Raw genomic sequence first — 23,523 nt, forward strand, 5'->3', positions numbered from 1 at the left:
TTATTTTATTTTATTTTATTTTATTTTATTTTATTTTATTTTATTTTATTTTATTTTATTTTATTTTATTTTACAGAGAGAGCATGAATGCTGGAGTGGGAGAGAGGGGCAGAGGGAGAGAGAGATAGAGAGAATCTCAAGCAGGCTCCATGCTCAGTGCAGGGTCCAATGCAGGGCTTGATCCTACACCCTGGGATCATGACCTGAGCCAAAATTACGAGTTGGACGCTCAACCGACTGAGCCAGCCCGGCACCCTGGGGAGTTAATAGTTTTGTAAGAGATTCAGAAATGTAACAAGTTAATCATATTCGAATGGAATAAGTGTCACAATAAAGGTTTTAAACAAGTCTAGAGGGAGCGTGGCCATGGCTAACAGTTGACTGGGTCCCATGGGCATGTTGCCTAGACAAGGTCAGTGGAGCAGGTGGATCCAGGAAGAGAGCCTGTGCAGTGACCTCCAGTTGGGGGACCAGCAAAGGTTTGTAGGATCCTTGGGGCAAACAAGTCATGAGTGTCAAAAAGGAGAAAGGAAAGGTGGGCTAGAGCCAGTTTCTTAAGATTCTTCATGCTATACTAAATAACTTAAACTTCGTTATTGGCTGTAAAAGTCCAAAGTTGGTTTTAAAGCAAGGGAATGACAGGAATCATATTTCTTTCTTAAGAAACAAGGAGAAGGGGGGGCTAGGACCAAGGAAACCTTGGAAGCACCAAACCTCACCTCCCTCGATGCCCAACACTAACTAGCCCAGGGCCTTCAAACTGAAGTAGCCAACATCAGGTGACACCCCCATCCCCCAAGTGGCTTCCAAGAAAAGCAGGGGTCCCTAGTAAGCACTGAATATCCAGTTTACCTGTGGGAAAATCCAGCTCCAGTGTCACGGAGAAAGCCCCTGACAAGCTGTTAGGAAAATGTCAGCAGGAGGGAGTCCCTGACATTTCAGAAATCCCTTTCCCCCTGTCTTTGTCCTTCTCAGTCTGTGTCGTTAATTTCCAGGCCGTCTCCATAGCAGAGTCCAAAGAGCACCTCGGCATGTGTGTGGGGGTGTTATCTGGCAGGGCCTTTCGGAGCCATAGGTATGTTGTAAGTTTGATACCCGAGTAAACTCTGAGTGGTAGATGAAGCCGCTTTCCTCAAAGGTTAAAAGTAATAAGGCCGTCTTTGTGCCTTTGTGGTCTGACTTTTCACAGGCTATTATGAAGGTGCAGGGGGGGTGGTGCTGGTAGAGTTTAATCCATATAATTTGCATGTTAATGTCCAGTCTAAAAATATTCACGGTGAAAGGAAAAAATACACTTTAAATTACGCTTCAAGGGAACAACATTTCAGTTCTTATGATCCAAGTGTTTAGCAGTAAGGAAAAGGACACCAACTCATTTCAAATTAATTTTATTTATTACAGGCTTTCAGATATCAATCATTTTACTTATTATTATTTTTTCACTAATTATATTTAGAGTTTGGGTAACACATCATATTTTTTAAGTTTGTTTATTTTTGAGAGAGAGAAAGAGAGAGAGCACATGTGTATGCACAAGTGGGGGAGGGGCAGAGAAAGAGAGAAGGAGACACAGAATCCAAAGTAGGCTCCCAACGCGGGGCTCGAACTCATGAACCATGAGATCATGTCCTGAGCTGAAGTCTGAGGTTTAGCCAACTGAGCCACCCAGACACCCCAACACATCATATTTTTATGCTTATTAAACTCAGAGTAGATTAAGGAAGTTCAAGGAGAGACTCTTTCAAAATGTCCATTCTTCTCCTCCCTCGACACACATGTCTCAGCTGCGTGTTGGGGGCCCCAGACTCTGCTGGATGAATACAGGGGCTCCTCAACCTGTAGCACCCAATATTTTATCAGGAGCTGACATTAAATTGAAAGGTGCTTATGGTCAATCCTTTCCAGAATAAAAGAAAACGAATCCATACTGCTGTGATCAGATTCATGAGGAAGTTTGTGATTTATGTAAATCAGGATATGGGCTTTTTCTTCTATAAGGAGAAACAAAATTCATCTTTGAGGAAAATTAGCAGGGGCAACTAGGAGTTTGGTGTCTCTCCTCTGAAGCTCGTCTGAGAAGGTGAGCCTTTTGGGTGTTCCTTCAGGGTGGTGTGAAAGGAACTGCTGTTACCTGCTGAATCACCCTCCCCACATCCTGGCCCGCCTGCCTGCTCCCTGGGGGGTGTCTGCCCTTTCAGTAGTGGCCACACTTGCTCAGGGAAGAATGAGGTCACCGCCTGCGTGCATCTCAAGGATGGCCAGAGAATGGCCTCCTCAGATGAACTGGGTCCACCCTCAGGAGGTAGGAAGACTACCCTTTCCTGTGTACTTAACCTAGCCCTTTGGGCAAATAATGACTCTATCTTGAAGGTTCTTCACAGTTTTCTTCACAATTTCTTTCCCTTAATGTCCTGTGAGAAGAAAACCTTTCATGTCTCTCTCTAAAACTTTAGGGGCAGGGTGGGTACCACATGAGGCTTTAGCAATAACAATTACACATACGGTGAGAGTGAAAACTCGCACAGAACAGAGCAGAAATCCGGATTCTGGGTTTAGTTTTCCTCTTCCTATGTGATCTGAGGACCACCAATTGACCTCTGTGAGATGTCCTTCCTCATGGAGATATTGCATTAATTCACAGGGACATGCACCACTGATGTGTGTAATGAAAAGAGAAGGGTAACATAAAAAAATTTTTAGGTAAGTTCTATACACAACATGGGGCTTGAACTCATCACCCCAAGACCAAGAGTCATATGCTTCCTGACTGAGCCAGCCGTGTGCCCCCAAAAATATTTCTTCGAAAGCAGATACAGAAATGGACTGACAAAAAGGCAGAGGTAGGGGAGACAAGGGAATCAGGTCATGGACCAGTGTACAGAAGAATATGGACAATAAAAGGAATTGTCAGCACAGAACCAAAAGTAGAAAGCCCAACATAATTTTGCCCCAGCTTTATCCAGAACTAGAATAAGCAATCTTCCACTGCTGGGCCAAGGTATGAGAAGGAAAGAAAGCATTTTTGGATAGAAAAGAATTTATTTTTTCTTAAAGTGCAAACTCTAATTCAGGAGTTAGGATGGGAACTGAGTGTGCTTTTGTTTTTCTTTTTCTTTTTCTTTTTTTTTTTTTTTTGAGGAGGAGGAGGAGGAGGGGTGCAGAGAAAGAGGAAGAGAGAGGAGAGAGAATCCCAAGCAGGGCCCACAGTGTCAGCTCAGAGCCTGACTTGGGACTCGATGCAGGGCTCGAACACACAAACTGTGAGAGTATGACCTGAGCTGAAATCAAGAGTCTGATGCTTAACCGACTGAGCCAACCAGGTGCCCCTTGAAAAACAAAATTTAAAGATAGGATGGCATACGAGCATCTTTTTTTTTAAGCCTTATTGATGCATACTCATTCAAATAAGTTGACTCATCCATCTTGGCAGATTTATTTGATAAGAACACATGACAACCCGAGGCCCACACTAACCCATAGGACCCATTTAACTAAAGGCATCTAGGTATGTTGGATTGTTATCCCAAGAAGCACTGGGAATTGATGAGTTTGTTTTCTTCTTCCTTGTTTCAGAGCAATGTGCATTGCTGTCCTCACCTGGGGTTCTGAGTAGTATGCACATGACAAATGTGGCCGTGACAGAGAGTTAAATCAATAATCATTGATTGGACACCTTTTAGATTTTAGGTATCACTTAAAGATACAAAGAAAATAAGACGTGGACCCTGCCCTCAGAAAGAGGCAGATGGTGTAAACAAACAAATTACAACACAGCATCCTAAATGCCGTGACACAACATGGCCGGGGCAGGAAGGAGAAGGAAGTGATTAACTCCTTCTGGGAAGGCTTTGCAGGAATGACAAAGAGAGGGGGAGGGGAGAGTGTATTACACAGTCTCTTCAATTATTTATAGAAGTGTTGTTTTTTAATATGTGGGGGGGGGAGGGGTTCATGATCAAATAACTTAAATAGACCCTTTGCTGTAAGATTTACTTTTACTATTACAGGTGTGATTTTAGGTAAATTTCTTAATCTCTCTACACTTCTACTGGTTTAACCATAGACTCGTGATAGTAAAACACACCTCATATCATTACTGTGATCACTGCAAGATATATCTATATGTACAGACCTAGAGATATACACACACACCTCTAGTAAGTGGTAGAGCCTATGCCCACCCACCAGGAGATACCCACTAACAAAATAATTAGGCTTTATGTGTGATGGAAAATAAGCACAAGAAAAAAAAAATGACAGAGATTTTGCTCACAGTGAAGTAGTATCTTGAATTCTCTTGTTGCCCAGAAAGAGAGAAAGAAAATCAGTAGAAAGAAAAGAATATCCTCATGGCACATCTCAGTCAGAAAAGACACGTTAATAAATATGTGTTCAATGAATTCCAAATCGTCTTCTTCAAGATCAAGTTCAAAGATGAAATAAAAAAATACCTCCCTTTGTGTGATAGTGACTGGGGATAAACAGATGACACTGCAGGGCTTTAGATAGGGGGTCTGATGAGAGCTTTGGGAATGGGACAGTTTACTTTGTATTTTGGAAAACCCTGAGTGGAAAAATGAAACTGTTGACTGTACTTTGTAGAAATACTTTTGAGTAAACCAGGGATAACGTTCCACCAATTCTTTCGCAACGAAACATGGCTAGCTCTAACTAGACAGCATGGGCCTGCTCTAAAAGAAGAGGTTTTGGTTTTTTAAACCTTTTTAAAAAGTCTATTTATTTATTTGTTTATGTAATCTGTACTCCCAACATGGGACTTGAACTCATGAGCCCGAGATCAAGAGTAGCATGCTCCTCTGACTGAGCCAGCCAGGTACTCCTAAAAAAGAGATTTTAATATTAATAGTTTCTATTTATTAAAAGCCTAATAGTTCAAAGCATTGGCTTTGGGGTCCAATATGTCCAGGAGTTCACATTCCAGCTTTCACTCTTGCAGGTACAGGATGTTAGACAATTTACTCTCTCTGTCTGTGCCCTCATACATAAAATAGAAGATATAAGAACACTAACTTCACAAAAGATTATATGAGGATTTAATGAGCTCACACATGTAAAGCACTTAGCACAGTACATAGCACCCACAAAGTCTCCAAAATTAGCTACTCTTATTATTACTGTATTATTCTTTCTTGTGAGAGCAGAGAGGAAAAGGGGGTTGATTCTTTTTGGAAAGAGAAAGAGCTAGAGATGAATTCACGTAAGAAAAATATGTATAGAGTCCACTAGGATGGCCGTAATTAAAAAAAAAAAAAAGTATTGGCAACAATGTGGAGAAATTACGTAGACAGTTCCTTAAAAAGTCAAACATAGAGGTATGATACAACCCTGGCAATTTCATCCCTAGGTATATACCCAGGAGAAATGGAAACATATCCCCAATAAAAGTAGTACATGTTAGTTAGTACATGTTACTACTACCAAAAGTAGAAAGAACCCAAATGCCCATTCACTGGTAAAAGTATAAACAAAATGTGATATATCCATATAATAGAATATTATTCAGCCATAAAGAGGAATGAAGAACTGATATATGCTACAACATGGATGAACCTTGAAAAAAATGACACCAGGTGAGACCGGCCTGTCACAAAAGGCTACGTATGATATGATTCCATTGATACAAAATGTCCAGAATAAGGAAATCCTTGGAGACATAAAGTAGTGGTTGCCAGGGGCTGGAGGGGAGTGGGGAGTAGGTAGCCACTGCTAATGGGTAGAGAGCTTCTTTGTTGGGTGACAGGAATGTTCCAGAATTAGGTAGTGATACAGCTGCACACAACTGTAGATGTGCTAACAACACTAAATTTTACACATTAAAATGATAAACATATGTTAGGCGAATTATTTCTTAAAAAAAAATTAATGTGGGCCTTCAGAGACAAGTAGGGACATGCCAAGCAAGTGAGGGGAACAGAGGCACCCAGGCTGTCGGAAAACTTAGGGTCAGAGTTCAAAAGTAATAACAACCAAGGTTTGTTCAGGCTCTTGGTAAGAGCCTGGTGAGGATAGAGCCTATGGCTGTGCTACTCCAAGTGTGGTCAGTGGACTGTGATTGTTACATTCTCTGACCATATAAGGAAAGAAATCACGAGTGAGTAGGCTATAGAAACGGTGGTAACTTGACACTGCACGGTCAGTGGCCTCTTGTCCTGGGGCAGGATATAAACCAGGTGTGGTCAAGCATGTGTGGCGAGGGGAGTGTCTCCCAAGCTGCACACTAGCCCTGCACAGTAGGACCACATATCCAACCTTGATAGATGGGACATAAAACAGCTGGTTCTTCACTTTGTCCAGTGTGAGCAGCACCGTCATATGGGATGCATTAGAGGGAGTATAGGCTGGAAAAATAGATTGGGAACAAAGTGTGAAAGATCTTATTAGTACAATAGTTTGGGATCACCTCTCCCTCCAGAATTCTTTAACTGGGTTGTGCCTAGTTATGCCCCATAATTGTGACACTGTGGCCCTTTAAAACATGGAGGATCTGTGAGGACTGGAGAAAACAGAGCAACGGGGCAATGGTGGGACAAAAAAAATCTTTACGAACCAAAACAAAACAAAAATACCTGGGAAACAAGTAAGGGCATATCTCTTCCTCTTGGAGTAAGCAGAAACTAGATGCAACAACCAAAGGGGTTAAAAGAGGCACATAGCCCACTGATCAACATCCAAAGGTTTGTTTCTATTTATTGAATAAGAGAAGCCAGAATACGCCATCCCAGCAAGAAAACCAGTGGAGAGCTAGGCTAGTGGTCCAGAGATGAACGAGGCAGGGAGAGGAGCAGTAGAAAAATCTCACAGCTCACTCTCCCGTGTAGGGAAAGCGCACAGCCAGGAAGCTTCACGTGTGGGAAAATACTCAACCTCACAGAAGAAGAGCGCTGTATTGATTCCAGACATTGTTATTCCTGCGTGCAGGGGGGACGAAGAAAGGAAAGGAAACCAAGGTATTGACAGAAAAACCAGCTTCTACTTTCTCAAATGTCTTAATATGTCACTATGAAGCAACCGCGAGACTTCCCCTGGTGTCTCATGTTGACTCATTCTTCCCCAAGCCAAGGCCATTTATTTAATGTCTAGTTTTGTTAAACTTGATGAGAATTTGTTTCAGAATCCGGGGCAGTGCTAATGTAAAGGCTTGTTTGTCCTGGTTGTGCAGAATGAAGGAAGTTCACGCTCTGCACAAGGAAAGCAATGTGTCATGTAATATTGCCAAAAGGTTGCATCATTTCTAAACTTTCCGGAAGACTGGATGGATGAGAGGTCATCTATGTTTATTTTGTGAAGTTTGGCCTACCAGGAAATGTGTGGGTACAAGAGATATTTTAGGCCCATGAGACTCTCACTTTAGAAGATGAATCCAGCAGCATGTGCTATAAGCTTCTGTCTCTAACTAAATCTATGAAAAGAGTGGCAAGTTGTGAAGTATGCAAGGTTTTTTGGCTGCACTGACAGAGCCACGTATAAAATGCTATTGCCAAACAGAGACTAGAACCAGATGACAAAGACTGAAAACACACACCATGTATTGACTTTCTCTATAAAGTACTCATTACAACTTAATCCAGTAATATTCATTTCTAGAATTGCATAATCACTTACCAAGCCATATTAATTAAATTTGTAAATTGACCATGAAAGAAGACTTTTAAGCAGAATTCTTCATGTTGAGTTTCTTTAAGAATGTAATGGAATTACCTCAACAAGGAAGGAAAGATGTTTTAAAGCAGTGATTTGTAGCGTATAGTTTAAAAGATGTGATAATTAATGGCCCACCAGCAACTCTATTCAAGCCTGCTCATGGACATTTTATTTGTGGTTTCACGATCTCTGTAATCCAGAAGATAACTATATTCCTTCCATAGGAGAAACTGCTTTTCTCTACTTTTTTTTCACATGGTTCTAGGGTGGGGGGCTGCCAAAGAAAATATCACTCACACACACCCCCAGCACACGCCCACCCCAACAAAACACACACACCCTTCCTGCCCCCATCACACACAAGCATAGGAGATAATGATACTAACACAGAGGGGAATGCAATGATGCCAAGAGATGGAAACAGAGACCAGCTCTATCCCTAGAATGCACAGGAATGAGCCAATAGATCACCTCTACTGCTAAAGCTGTCTGAGTTGCGTTTCTGTGACTTGCAACCAAAAGAATCCTAACACCAAAACTCAAGATGTTCATCTCCCTATAGACAGTACTCCTCATTGCACTCTTCCGGAAGACAGGTGCAATGAGGAATATTAGCTAGGTGACTGGAGTAGCATCTATGGGACTGCCACCACCAGGAGCGTAGCCCCATTTACATAAGCTATGTGTGAGTGCTCCCCTCCCCAGAATTGTGCAATATGAGAATGGAAGGGATCATAAACTCTCCTTATTATATCTATCAGCACCGATTTCTCCACATACCTACTGCTGCTTCGGCTTGGGCTTGGGTGAGCTGCTTCTTCTCGAGCTTCCTTCCTAACACTATGATTTTGCACCAACACCACTGCCAGTTTTCATGAAATGCCTCTTAGAGAATGTTCCTCCAGTATTTTCCTTCCCCTGAGTCCTCACGACGCAGGTACCACCTTCTCTATGGAGACTCTTTTAGCTTGATCTCCAAGTGGAACAAGACCACAGCATCTTCTCATAGCAGATGGGGGCCAATTGTTTCTATTCAATTCCTGGCTCCATAATTCTTGGCCCTAGAAACCTCTGTACCCCCATTTTCCTAGAGACTATAAATTCCCTCCTCAAAAATCATCCATAAGTCACATGCCCTCCAATCTTTTCCAGTTCTGTGATGGTGTCTTCTTTGACGTGCCCTCTCCCTCCTTATCAGATGTCTTTCTTCTCTGCTTTTAATATAATAGTAACTCCCAAAATGTGCTACCTTGTTTAAAAAAAAAAAAAATTAAGTCTTGGAAGCAGTATTTATCAAAACTAGAAAGTTTTTTTTTTACATGCAGGAATTTGTACACAGCCAAGCCCCAGATTCTTTTCTTAATGATTTCAGATAAATCTTTCCCATTCACTGTATACAACTCTGAGGGTCCTAATATTTCATGAATAAAATATTGAGACCTGTTCTCTTGAAGAGGGAAGAAGCCTCCTCCCTTGAAAACACTCTTGATAAAAAACGCAAGGCAAACTTCCTTGTTGAACCTCTGGCAAAACGTATCCAATAAAACTGGGGGAAAAATTAGAAGGGAAATGAAAGATTGACTATTAAAGAAAGAAATGACAAATGGACAATGACAACAACAGGGACAACAACTAGAGTCACTGCAAGGAAAGAATCGTCTCTTAACGATACACAGCATAAGTGCAAAAGGAAGTAAGTTGATATGTGGGAAACCAGTCCAGCCATGTGTTCAGCATTCTTCCAGGGACCAAGCTGGAAACCGTCCTCACAACATCTCACCGCTTCTGCCTCCCACCTGTCCTGCATCGGTCATTTGTCAAGTCACATCGGTTCTATTTCCACACCAGTCATGCGGTCATTCAGCACATGTTTTTTTGAATCGCTGCTGTGGCTCAGGAACCATTGGAGCCACCAAAAAGCAGTGAACAAGAAGAGAGACAAAGTCCCTGCTCTTGTGGGATTTATAATCGTGGGAGGGGGAAAAAACCATAGTCACGTGAACATACAAGAAAAGTAATTTCAACTTGTGACACGTGCCACAAACACAGCAAAACAGGATCATCAAGTATCCCGATCTAACCTTCTGTACATTCCCACAGCCACCACCGTCCTATGATCTCTTTTCCTTCTTAGTTGGCTGGTTATGGTCACTTCCTACGTGGTCTTCCCATTCCCTACCTGCTGTCTGATGCATGGCCGGTCATGTGATTTCTCGTCTCTAAAATCTCAACATGAACCAGAGGTGACCACATGAAACACCAATCCTCACCGCGCCATCAAAGACACTCATGTTGTGGTCCCCACCCCCCTTCCAGGCCCATCTCCCACCATGCCCCTTGCCCATTCTGTGTTTCAAGCAAACTGGGCAACTCAGGGGGCCTAGACATTCCAGAGGCTTTCCTGCCTTCCTTCCCTTCCCTGCAAGTTCAGTTCACTTCTGTTTGGCTCATCCCAGAAGTCATCTACCTGTTGAAGCCCCTGCTGATGCTCTTCTTCCCTTCTCCCCCAAGAATACCTTTCCCTCTTTGAGCCCCCGAGAGAATTTATTTGTATTTGTCTCCGGGGCTTTATCTTACACTGCCTTATTTTACACTGCTGCCCTATCTGACCACTCCTGAGAGCAGAGATGATGGCTTCATAATTTCTGGGTTCCTATTGCCTATCACTGTGCTTGACAAATGGTAGCTTCTTGATTATATTTATTATGAAAGTGATATGAAATGAAGTAACTTTAAAAAAAAATTTTACTGTTTATTTATTTTTGAGAGAGAGAGAGAGAGAGAGAGAGAGAGAGAGAGACAGAGCATGAGCAGGGGAGGGGCAGAGAGAGACGGAGACACAGAATCTGAAACAGGCTCCCGGCTTCGAGCTCTCAGCACAGAGCATGACGCGGGGCTCGAACCCACGGACCGCGAGATGATGACCTGAGCCAAAGTCAGACACTTAACCGACGGAGCCACCCAGGCGCCTCACTAACAGTAACTATTGGCTGTATGAAGAATATTCCATCACAGCTGTACCTAAAGTCCCTTTAGATTGACGTTAAGTGGCACATTTTGCTGAACGCGAAAGCACTTATTCTTGGTATACAGAATCACCTTCATGGATGAGTAGCTCAGGCTAAGACCAGAGCAGGAAATAATATTATTGAGCACCTACTATGTGTCAGATATTATGCTAGATACTTCGTATATATTATCCCTCATTGAAGCAAGGAGATAACCTGACAATCTTGCAAAAAGCAGGACTCTCGGCGTGTAATTTGATCTTTCAGAGTTCAGAACAATTTTATCTAACAAACTGCACTCTTGTTGACTTATTATTTTTTCATATTGTCATCTTCCTCTACCTCCTTCCCTAACTAGAATAGATTTGTCTCTTTCTTTCTCTTTTTCTCCCTGTTTTCTTTCCACTGCACGATTCCCAGCAGTGCTGCTGAGCCAGAGTAGACACTCAAAATATATTTGATGATTAGATAATTTTACCTTCATATTTTCCTTTCAAATCCCTGCTAACTAGCAGGTCTTGCAGTCAACTCCCTAGAACAAAATAACCATTTTGAACATTTGCATGTGAAGATCACATTCTTCTCCGCTGTAAATAAAACTCAAACATTTCTCCCAAGTGGCCCAGCTTCACAGGTGTACATCCTGAGAACCAGAAACATCTGGGTGGAGGGGGTGGGGGGAACCTGCAACGTTCCAACCCCACAAAATGGTTTTCAAAAGACAAAATGAGAGAAAGCTTTAGGAACAGCCAAAGCGTTTTGCAAAAAAAGAACTCCCTTGTGGATTGAGGGAAAAATCCGGAACAGAGGTTTCCCTGGGGCTGGAAGTGTTACTGGCCTCAAGAGTCATCTGAACCAGAAGCACTGCTGGAGTGAGTGTGGGTTCCAAGCTCAGCACCTGCCAAATCCAGGATCTCTCCTCCCCAGTTCTGAAGACAAACCAGATAGAAATGAAATCTGTTGGAGATCGGCAGTGCAAGGGAAAGTCCATGTGGCTACAACAAGGGAAGGAGTCATTTCTACTTATTTAATACCAGGCTGGTTTTAGTTGACATTCCCTGGATTCTTGCATAATCGTGTTTCATTTACTTACGTGTGGGTGTTACTAGCAACTGTACACTCTTTTCTTCAATAAATAAGGCAGGTGGGACCTTGCCGTTAGAAAATATATTGATTTACCTCTGTTGTCTCTTTTTTTTTTTTTTTAACTTGCAGGGTAGAGTAATAAGCTTGTTCGTTTCAAGATATCTACCTAAATAACATTAACAATTCTAAACAGTAAATATTTCTTAAATTTCAGCCCGGGGAATCTGCTGTATTTTTTAGGGTATTTTCTCCTCTTCCGTTTGAGTCTGTACTTCTTTTTTCCACCTGAATTGTGAAAAGAAAACCAGAAAAGAATTATTTCTCCCATCCCGGCCCATCTTTTGTTTTTAATATCATCTTTGGAATGGCAACACCAAGGTCAACAGTGGCTTCTCTAAGTGGCAGGTGTTTTTCCCTTGTCAAAGAAGATAAAGGAGAAGGATAGGAGAGCATCTGGCTGTCTGACCTTAACACGAGATGCAAGGAGGAAGGTCTCTTTCGTCCTTTATCCCCTTTAAATCCATCTCTTATCTCCCTAATATTTCCCTCACCTAAAGTTCAAATTCAACTAATTTTTATAAGTGTTCGTATGCCATTCATGTGATACACATTCATAGGGTCATTTATTCCCTATAGCTCTTGAGCTCCTATTATGCACCAGGCACTGTCTAGACTCTAGGGTTAAAACTGCAAGGAAGGAAAGGTCTCTTCCCTAAAATCTAAGAGTAGATGGACAATTAAAGCAAGATGAGTACTATTATGGCGGCAAACGCATGATAGAAGATGGGAGGAACATTTAACTGTTACAAGGAGGCCATAGAAGGCACCATGGAAAAAGTGATGAAAAGGAGTTAACCTGCCAAGAGGGAATGAACAGGAAAAAACATGTGCAAAAGTCCAGAGGAACACACAGCAAATAACGCGATAGAACTACAAATAGTTCAGTGTAGTTGAAGGATAAGTCGGGGGAGGCAGTGGCAAGACACCGTGTGGGAGAGAACAGACCATGAAAAAGCTTTATATCCTGTGGACAAGAGGAAATCATTGAAGAATTTTAAGTAGGAGTGAGGGAAGGGACATGATTAAAGATTCAGAAAGATCACTACGGGTGGAAAATGTGGTCACATGGAAGCAAGGGAAGAGAGTCTTCCAACAGAGAAGGGAGTGGTGGACAGTGTCAAATGTTCAGAGGTCAGGTCAGATAAGAAATGAGCACTGTTCATGAGAATTAGCAATGGGGAAACAGTTTATGACCTGGGTGAAAGCAGTTTCTGAGGAGAGGTGTGGGCACCAGCAGATTGCGGTCAATTGAGAGGAAAGGGAGGTGAGGAAATGGCAGGAAAATGATAACAGTTATTTCAAGAACTTGAGCTGTGACAGGAAGGAGGGATAGGAGGAAAGTGTGGGGCCAGGGAGGGAAGGGAAGAGTTGGAGGGAGTGGTTTTTTTTTTTTTTATTCTTTTGGTTTTCTTTGTTTGTTTGTTTGTTTGTTTGTTTTGTTTGGGGGGTTTTGTTTCGTTTTGTTTTGTTTTAAGATGGAAAAGACTTGAGGATAGTTAATGGGAAGGATCCAGTGAAAATGTCAAGATTGAACTATAGAAGAGAGGATTATTGTTGGCGGGAAGCACCTGACGAAGCCCAAGATGTGAGAGCCTGGGTTCAGGCAGAAACGTTAGTCTTGGGGGAAGGTAGGTAGGTGCAGGTAAAGGGACAGGTGAGGTGATGGGAGGGGTGGCAGGAAATTGTGGGCATCCACATCGGGCTTCTAGGTTTTTGTGGAGTAGCAGGCAGCATCATCTGAGGGCTGAGGTGAGGAGGAAGTACAAAAGAGCAAAGTAGAAGGTCTGAAGCGAAAGAAGGAAAAGGCTTATGACAGATGCTATGGAGGATGAAGGAACATGCTGACCAGGGAAGCAGGAGTTCCAGGGCAGTGCTGATGGCCCAGGTGACCTGGAAATGAATTTGGACTACATGTTTCTGGAAAATTGGGTGATTTTCTCCAGCAGTACTCCCTAACCCAGAGCATGAAAAAGGCAGACAGCTATGGATGGAAGAGTTCTGCCTGAAATCTTGAAGGAAAAGTCAACTTAAGGATGCTGCAGGGGAAGCACAAAGTTCAGGAGTGAGCCAGGTTTCCAGAAAGTGGAGGCATTTCGTGGAGAAGTGGAAGGTGCATGTGATCGCCTTCCAAAAATAATATGGAAATGCTCTGGAGGAGAGGAGGAGTGGAGTTTGGGTTAGGGAAAAGGAAACCCATAACAGAGGAGTGAAATGGGAGAAGACAGTTGTCCCAGGAGAGTCACACCTTGGCCAAGGACCAGGGAAGGCAATAAGATAGAAGAAATGGTGGGCTTAGCTGACAACCAGGTGTGTCCCCAAAATAAAGCCCAGCAGTCATCTGGGTAGCTAGGAAAATCTCAGGCCTCTGTGAAGGAGTGAAGCCAGGCTTGCATTGATTGTCCTGTCAGGGGAACCCTGGCCCCTTCCCCAGGCCTGTTGGGTTAGCTGGTTCCTGTGACACTCCTGTTACAAACCACAGGGACTGGGACACTCTAGTGCCTTTGGAAGGAGTAAGCCTTGTGTGGTTCAAAGGTGCTTTGTTCTCTTTAGCTGTCGCCTTGCGTGGTGAGTAGTAGTATTTCCTATTCACAGGTGAGGCTCAGAGAGTTGAAGAACTTGCTCCAGGTCATCAGCAAATAAATGGGAGAGGGAGGATGAAGCAAGCATTTTCTCCAAGTTCAGTGTTCCTTCAAATTACAGTCCTCCATGCTTTAGGACTATCAATCGCTCAGTCACTTCAAACCATATGAGGAGGTGCCAGTGCAATGGTTGTAATATTTTTGAAAGAAATACACTGATCTATTTTGATCCTAATGAACTCCCAATGTGTAGGTGCTCCTGATTCACACACTAGATAGGTTGTCATCAAGGGGTGAATACTGCCCATCTTAGGGATGTTGCAGGGGCACTTTTGATTGTCACATTGACTATGAAATGCTGCTGGCATTTAGTGGGTGAAGGTCAGGAATGCTGAGATGTTCAGCAATGCCTGGGACGGTCCTACCTAACAACAGTTGTCTTACCCCACATGTCAATGCTGCACCCATTGAAGAACGCTGGCAGAACTATGTGTAGCCAGCCTCCAAGATGGCCCCTGTTGATCCCTACCTCCTGGTATTCACACCCTTCTCCTGTCACTCCCACACTCACTCTAGAGGAGGGTTGGTCTTTGTGACCAGCAGACTATGGAAGAAGTGATACTATGCCACTCCTGGGCTAGGTTATCTTGGATCACCGCTCTGGGGGAAGCCATATGATGGGAAGCCCTACTGAAAGGCCCACCAGTAAGGAACTGAAACCTCCTTCCAGCAGCCACATGGGTGAGCTTGGAAATGAATCCTCCAGTCCCAGTCAAGTCTTTAGAGACTATAGTCCTGGGTGCAGCTTGATGGCAATGTACCCAGCTGAGCTACTTTTGGATACTTGACCCTCAGGTACTGTGTGAGATTATAGAAGTCTATTGTTTTAATTACTACATTGGGGGGGTAATTAGTTCATAGCAAGATTTGATTTGATAGCCACACACAGTAGGCTCAGTTCATAGGGATCTCACATGAGCAATAAGAATGGTAACTCAGGATATGACATAAAGGGACTTCGTGACTCCCTAAAGAGAAAGGGGAAGTGGGGGCTCATTGGGGAGGAGCTGAGAAGATAAGAGAGGGAGAAGAAAAGAAAGCATTCAGATATTTGGGTTCTAGCTTCTTCCTCCAGACCTACTGCAAGTGGTTGTGCAATCTGCTGCTGCACCCAGATACCTGGCCAAGGAACCAAGTAAGAAGGTCTCTCCAGGCCTTGTCTCTCCACTCACCAAGCTTTGCAGCCCGGCCCAAAGGTATATTCACCTGAGGAGTGTCATTTTCTAATTGTCACCAAGAATCTCTATGGGCTAGTCATCTCCCTGCCTACTTTTGGATCAAGATAATGAGAAATGGGGAAATGGAGACAATCAGATAGTTTAGAGGTTTTCCAGAGCAGGGGCCCTTTCCTAACTTTTTTGGATACACATTGTGATGATTTCAAGTTCCTTAGGAGAAACCCAGCTTTAACATGGCACCATCCAGCTGGTTGGAAATAGCTGAGGAACAGGTCCAGGTGGAGAGAAGTCAGAGAAGTGCCCCTAAGGTCTCCCTTGGCTGCTATCTGAAGTTCCCACATGACCCTTGTCAGGGATGACCGAGTAGAGAGCCAGTGGCCAGCCAGGAGGTTGCTGGGGCCTGGGGTAAGAATGGGCTTTCCCAGCCATGTTGGCTCTGGACGTAACCAGAGGATCTGCAACACCAGCAATAGTCTAGGCCTTGGCTGAATCAAGAGAATGCCAATTTCGTAACCAGAGATTTCAGTGGCAGATGTCAGCAGGGTATGCCTATAACCAGGAGGGATAAGGGCCATGATCCTGGAGGCCATCAAGGGCCTATTTTAATCCAACAGCTCTAGGAGAGCTCAAGGACCAGCACCCCCTCTCCCAGCCTCACCTCCAGGACCATTAAAAGAAGACCTGAGTGGTGGGGAGGGTATCCAGAAACAATGAATATTTACCCAAAATACACAAATTACCAAAGAGCCTGTTTTTAACTGAAAGACATTAAAATCTCTTTAACTGACAAGTTTATGCCTCATCCCAGCGGCTCGTGGAGCAGACTAGAGAGCTCTAGAGAGCTCTAAGAAATAGTTTGAAGAGAAATTTGCTAAACCTTTTTTTTTTTTCACTTTCCAATTTGTAGTGAGTTACATTTTTGCCCCCATGGAAACATCAATGTAGTAATTACAGCAATTGCCTGATTCTTTCCCCCTGAAATTTTTTAGAAAGAAAACACTGAATATAAATGCAACATTCACTTTCCTACCAATCACATCCCCTGTGCGTGCAGTCACCCCAAAGCATAGCGTCTAATGTGAATATGAGCAATACTATGGATTCTAAACTTCAAATAACTTGACCATTGACTACAGTAGAAAAATGGTTTCCTAAAAAAATGCTGAAAAGCTCTCAAAGAATAATAAATTTAAGGGCACCTGGCTGGGTCAGTCAGTAGAGCCTGTGACTCTTGATCTCGAGGTTCTAAGTTTGACCCCAAGCTGGGTGTAGAGATTATTGATAAAAATAAAATCTTTAAAAAATAAAGAAAGAAATAAAAATAAAATACTGAAAAAAATAAGTTTTCCTAAAATAGTAGAAGTCAGGAGTCTAAGTACCTACAAAGCTGTCTTCCATTCCGTAGTAGAATACAAAAAGGATGAGAAAGAGATAAACCGGGGAAGAGGATAACCCCATTTCTTGCCATTTATCCTCATTTTAATTTTGCCTCCTTATTCTCCATTTACATATTATATTCTTCCACTTTCTTTTATTTTTTTTTTTTAATTTTTTTTTCAACGTTTATTTATTTTTGGGACAGAGAGAGACAGAGCATGAACGGGGGAGGGGCAGAGAGAGAGGGAGACACAGAATCGGAAACAGGCTCCAGGCTCTGAGCCATCAGTCCAGAGCCTGACGCGGGGCTCCAACTCACGGACCGCGAGATCGTGACCTGGCTGAAGTCGGACGCTTAACCGACTGCGCCACCCAGGCGCCCCTTCCACTTTCTTTTAAACAAAGCTGTGTTGGTTTTTTAATTTATTTTTGTTGTTGTTTGATTTTTAATTTTTTTAATGTTTATTTTTGAGAGACAGAGAGACAGAGAGAGAGAAAGAGAGGGAGAGGGACAGAGAGAGGCGGAGACACAGAATCCAAAGCAGGCTCCAGATTCTGAGCTGTCAGCACGGAGCCCAATACAAGTCCCGAACTCGTGAACCGCAAGATCATGACCTAAGCCAAAGTTGGACACTTAACCGACTGAGCCACCCAGAGGCCCCTCTTCCATTTTCTTTTAAAACCAAGGAATGATCTTTCTCAAACTGAGGTCAACAGACTGTCAAGGGGATCAAGTTGTTCTTGCTCTAACTCTGTAGAAAGAGGGCAGATATGAGAGCAGGCCAATGAACAACCAAAGAAAATTAAATCTGTGGATGTGTAGGGATCCAAAGACACCCCCAAAGTTTGGACGGTCCATCTTCCTACTGGACTTGAAGCCACCATATGAGGGTGTGAACCCCAGTTTTGCCGTTTACTTCCTTTGTGGAAGCTCCTTGTAGGAGTTCTTGAACTACTTTACATCTCCACTTTCTCACCTCTAAGATGGATATTATAATGTTAATACCACCTACATCACCAGGTTGCTGTGAGAATTCAAGGAGAAAACATGCATGAAATTCATATTATTTGAGGGTAGTGTCCCAAATCACCACTGGTATCACACAGAAAGTATTACAGTGCTATGCAGCTTACATATAAAGCAAGAAATAACTCCTCCTGTCCCTTCTCTCACCATTTACCTCCCCAGCAAAACAAAGAAAATTGAAGCTTCAGAGAATGTGGTTGCCAGAACTAGCATCCAAATGGTGCACAGATCAGCAACCAGCAGCTGTTCCCAGGGTTAACAAGTCCATACTAAGGAACCTACGTCATCAGTAACAAAACCCTAAGGCAAACACAGACACCCCTGGACAGGCCAGATGACAGGAGAAAATACAGGCCAGGCCCTTTCTAGCTGCGGTTCATCAACAGTTCCTTAACGTGAAGGAACCAAGGGGTGGTAACAAAACCCTATTACCTTTAGACCCTTGCTGCTGAAGTGTGATCTACCTACCGTCCCCAGCAGTATCACCTGGGAGCTTGTTGGAAACGCAGCATCTCAAGCCCTGCCCCAGACACACTGAACCAGAATCTGCAACTTGACACAATCCCCAGGTGAGCTGTTTGCACATTATAGTCTGAGAAGCACTGTTCTGGAATTCACTGGACAGAAGCATGGGAGATAGTATATGTAGTTCTCAACCTGTGTTTCTGAGTGTTCATAAGATTTCCGATGATAGAACCCCTCTGGGTATTGTTACACAGAAATCTCATGCAGGGGAACTCTACCTGGCTATTACCAAAGATTTGGATATGTAGATGAGCAAAAAGATAAGTAGCACCCTCAGGTTTTACGTCTTACTAATTTTTTCTCACGTTTATTCATTTTTGAGAGAGAGAGAGAGAGAGAGAGAGTGGGGGGAGGGGCAGAGAGCGAAGGAGACGCAGAATCCGAAGCAGGCTCCAGGCTCGGAGCTGTCAGCACAGAGCACAATGCGGGGCTTGAACTCATGAACCATTGAGATCATGTCCTGAGTCGAAGTCAGACGCTCAACTGACTGAGCCACCCAGCTGTCCCACCCAGGCTTATGTCTTAAATGCGTATCCATGCCTTGGGGATGCTTCATGCTACCAAGAGCACCTACTGAGTATCCTAGTAAGAATTTAATTTTGTACATTGAGCATTCATCCAAAAATCACTTATTGGACACATATTATGGGCAGGGTTCTATTCTTAGAGGAATAACCAAACCTGGAGTAAGTAATCTTTCCTTTCAACTTAAACTACACCAGCCCATAAAAGCCAAAATCTAGACATAATTGAAAAGCTTTTAAATGAAGAAATTTATAGAATTTTACTCTTCTGTTTCCAAAACTGAAAAATAAAGTTAACAGAAAAATAAAACTTTTGTAGGAAAAATATTAGAAACCCTAAAACATATACTTCAAATATATTTTCTCGTCAGTGCACACAAACAAGCTGGGGTCAGGAAAAGGAAGAAAAATGCACAAAACAAGGAAGAAGCAGGGAAGCTCAAAGAAAGCACATAAAGGATGAGATAGTGAGAGATGAACAGAAGAGAGACAGGGAGGGGCGCCTGCATGGTTCAGTCAGTTCAGCGTCTGACTCTTGATTTGGGCTCGGGTCATGATCTCACAGTTTCATGGGTTCAAGCCCCACATCAGGCTCTGTGCTGACAGTGCAGAACCTGCTTGGGATTCTCTCTCTCTCTCTCTCTCTCTCTCTCTCTGCCCGCCCCCCTCCCCCACCGGTGGTGTCTCAGCCACTCTCAAAATAAATAAATAAATAAATAAATAAATAAATAAATAAATAAATCTAAAAAAGGAAGAAAAAGAAGACGAAGAGAGAGAGAGATACAGAGAAAGTGAGGCAGACACAGGTGCAATGGTGTGTGAGGTTTCAGACAAGTTAGAATTGCCACACCTGACACTCATTTGAGTTCATAGTAAGAGATCATTTCCTGTCACTTCCCTTTGTAAGATTCTGTACTACCTAACTATCCATGGCTCTTTACCTCCTTATCAAATATTGTTAACTCTAAAATTGAGGGATGCAGCAGCCCTTTTGTGCTTAGAAGTACTCAAGTATCACCTCTAATTGTGAAAGGAGGATTAATTAATTATCAACAAAAATAATTTGTACAGTTCCGATATTTGGTGTGCTCTGTAAGACCTGCTCTAAGGACCTTGCCATCTAATTAACCATCAGTTGTCAAAGCAATGATAGAACTAAACTGGATCTACACACTATGACAACCAGGCTAATAGTTGTCTACTCTTCCCTAAAAGATATCCAGGAATAGAGGTGACATCTCAACAAATTAATATGAAATTGACAGTTAAGGTATTCATCAGAAATCTAGAACTTATTTTATATTATTTATTTGAGAGAGAGAGATGGAGAGCATGAGCAGGGGAGGGGCAGAGGGGTGGGGGGAGAGAGAATCCCAAGCAGGTATCAGCTGTCATGCTCTCAGCACAGAGCCCAACTCAGGGCTTGATCCCAGGAATAGTGAGATCATGACCTGTGCTGAAATCAAGAGTCGAACACCTAACCAACTGCACCACCCAGGCACTCCTTGAATTTATTTTAATAAAAGACCATGTTGGGCACCTGGGTGGCTCAGTCAGTTGAGCGTCCAACTTCAGCTCAGGTCATGATCTCACAGTCCGTGAGTTCAAGCCCCGTGTCGGGTTCCGTGCTGACAGCTCAGAGCCTGGAGCCTGCTTTGGATTCTATGTCTCCCTCTCTCTCTGCCCCTCCCCTGCTCATGCTCTGTCTCTCTCTGTCTCGAATATAAATAAAAACATTAAAATAATTTTAAAAAAAAATAAAAGACCACGTCAAGCTGTCTGAAGTGAAAATCAATGGTTTTATTATCCATGAGCATACAAAATCTTGCTTTTTTTCACTTGTAAGATAGAAATGTTTATTCTTCTTAAGGCTTACATTGCTTCTAGGATAAAGTAATGCAGAGAAGAGAGGCACATAAACTCACGCAGGTCCAGTTTATACTTCTGTATTGTGACAGTAATGTGCAAGGAAGCAGAGACTAGTGAGCTCGTAAATATAGAACAATTTGAGATTTTGCACACAAGTTATTCTAGAAATGCCAAAATACCTCGTTTACAACAAACCAAGAATTTAAATGTTGGTTGTTCCTGTTCACCAGTACACAGAAAACACAGAGTGAAAGGCTTTCACATTTCAAATAAAATACACTCAGGGAGCAACAGGATTCATCTCTCTCTAAAAGGCAAAACCACTTAGTTGGTTGTGACTGGAAATAAAATATGGCTGCGTATAGAAAGCAGAAAACATAACTTTCAGGGAGATAATCTGCTTTTTAAAAGATGAGCATATGGGGGTGCCTGGGTGGCTCAGTCGGTTGAGTGTCCAGCTTCGGCCCAGGTCATGATCTCACACGTCATGGGTTCGAGCCCTGCGTCAGGCTCTGTGCTGACAGCTCAGAGCCTGGAGCCTGCTTTGGACTCTGTGTCTCCCTCTCTCTCTGCCCCTAACCCACTCATACATATTCTGTCTCTGTCTCTCTCAAAAATAAATAAACATTAAAAAAATTAAAAAATAAAAAGATAAGCATATGATTCTGCAATGATGACATAGAAACTGAAGTGTTATTTCCTAGTCCCTATTACATTTCAGCTGTCCCCGAAACTAAAGTAATGGAAAAATTATATTTCTATGTACAAAGTGACTATAAATTATCCATTCATTACAGAACATTTTACCCCTTATCTATTTAGATACAATTATAGCCTTGCTTTCCAGCGTTTTAGAAAACAGGATGTTGGTTAATAAAAATTCCAGTGAAAAGTAAGTATTCATTTTCTCTGAGCTTGTCTTGCTCCTATTTTGTCCCTTATTTCTTTCCTCCTAAATTGGGCAAAAGATGTGTCCCAGTGATCTAACTTTTCTTTCTGAAAACTAGCCGGAGCAATAAATAACTCTCTAACTAAAGTTTCCACTCTTTTTATAGTCTTCTGACATTGTCATTCAGTAAAAAGTTTTATATGATGGACTATCAGATGGGCTGAAACTAGATAGATTAGTAAAATACTATATAATAGCATCTGGCTGTGATCGCACTTTTAAAAATATAGTAGACACATGCGTATTTTATCTATGTCTGCCATATATGTGTATAATTTCTTCTAGACTGTGAGCTCTGTGAGGGTAGTGACTAAGCCTGTCTTGTTCACGTCTGTAATGCCAAAACACAGCATAGTTTCTAGAATATAGCAAGTATGTGGTGCATTTATTCACTCATTGGCTGTCTTTATTGAGCGCCTAACTCTGTTCCAGGCACTGTTTCTAGATGCTGGGGATATAGGATTAAAAAAGAAAGAGGGAAAGAAAGCTTCTGCTCTCGTGGTGTTTTATTCTAGCAGGGATCTACGAGCAAACAAATGAGTAAAACATATAGTCTACACTTGGAGAAAAAAATAAAGCTGCATAAGGGAGGTAAATTGAGGAGTATGAGATGCTACCAGATACTGGGTGTTTATAGCAAAAACTGTACTACCTAGGTCCTCCTACGGGGGGGGACATTCATTCCTGCCTCCTCCCCCCGGACTCCTACCCGCCAGCTACCGTGAATATTGGCAGCTGACAGGTCACAGCTGAGTTCTCTCCAGGAACTGCTCTCTGTAGGAGGAAACTGCCTTGCTCAAGGTTATGCCCCTCCTGGGGGTAGCCTGCATCCAATAACTGGCTCATGCGGCGGTTCAGATCTCTTTTGCCTCAACTGGAACAATTCTGAGGGTCCATTCCAGCTCTAATGCTCCTAGTAGGATCAGCTGAGGACTCTGTCGTCACTGCCTTAGTAGTTCGGCTTTCTCCCACTTCTCAGTGCTGCCTCCTTCATCCCCATCCATCACAGGTACCGGCCCCAAATACACTCCCCCCACATCTCCTCATGTAAATCTCAGAGTCTCAGAGTGAGCAAGGGGGAGAGTGGCATTTGGATTTTCTTCCAATTAGAGTTGTCAAATATGTACTTGGTATGTGATTCTGGAGCTCAGGGAAGAAGTGGAGTAGGGTACATAGATTTGGAAGTTGTCAGTAGTAGTTAAATCCATAGGACTGGATAAAATTCAGCCAGGAAGTTAAGTGTAAATAGAGAATAAAAGAGACCCAGTGATGGATTTTGAAGCCCTCCAACACTTAGTGATTAAGAGAGATGGAAAGAAACAGCAAAGAAAATGGAAAAGAAACAGCTATTATAATAGCAGAATCGTGGAATGGTGTCCTGGCAACCAACTCCTGGAAATGCTCCAAGGAGGAGAGAATGATTAGCTGGGTCAAATGCTACAGACGTATCAAACTGAAAACTGAACTGGTGATTAGATTTGGCAACATGGAGGTCACTGACGACAAGAGTGGTTTCAGTGAAATTGTGGTGCAGTGAAATGGTATAACAGTAGAATGTGTATAGCATGTCTTAGTCAAGATTTATTAGATGCCTGTTATATTAACTGGCTATATTTATA

This window comes from Herpailurus yagouaroundi, unplaced genomic scaffold, assembly GCF_014898765.1.
Source record: "Herpailurus yagouaroundi ecotype Mexico unplaced genomic scaffold, PumYag 159, whole genome shotgun sequence".
In the NCBI taxonomy this organism is placed as follows: Eukaryota; Metazoa; Chordata; class Mammalia; order Carnivora; family Felidae; genus Herpailurus; species Herpailurus yagouaroundi.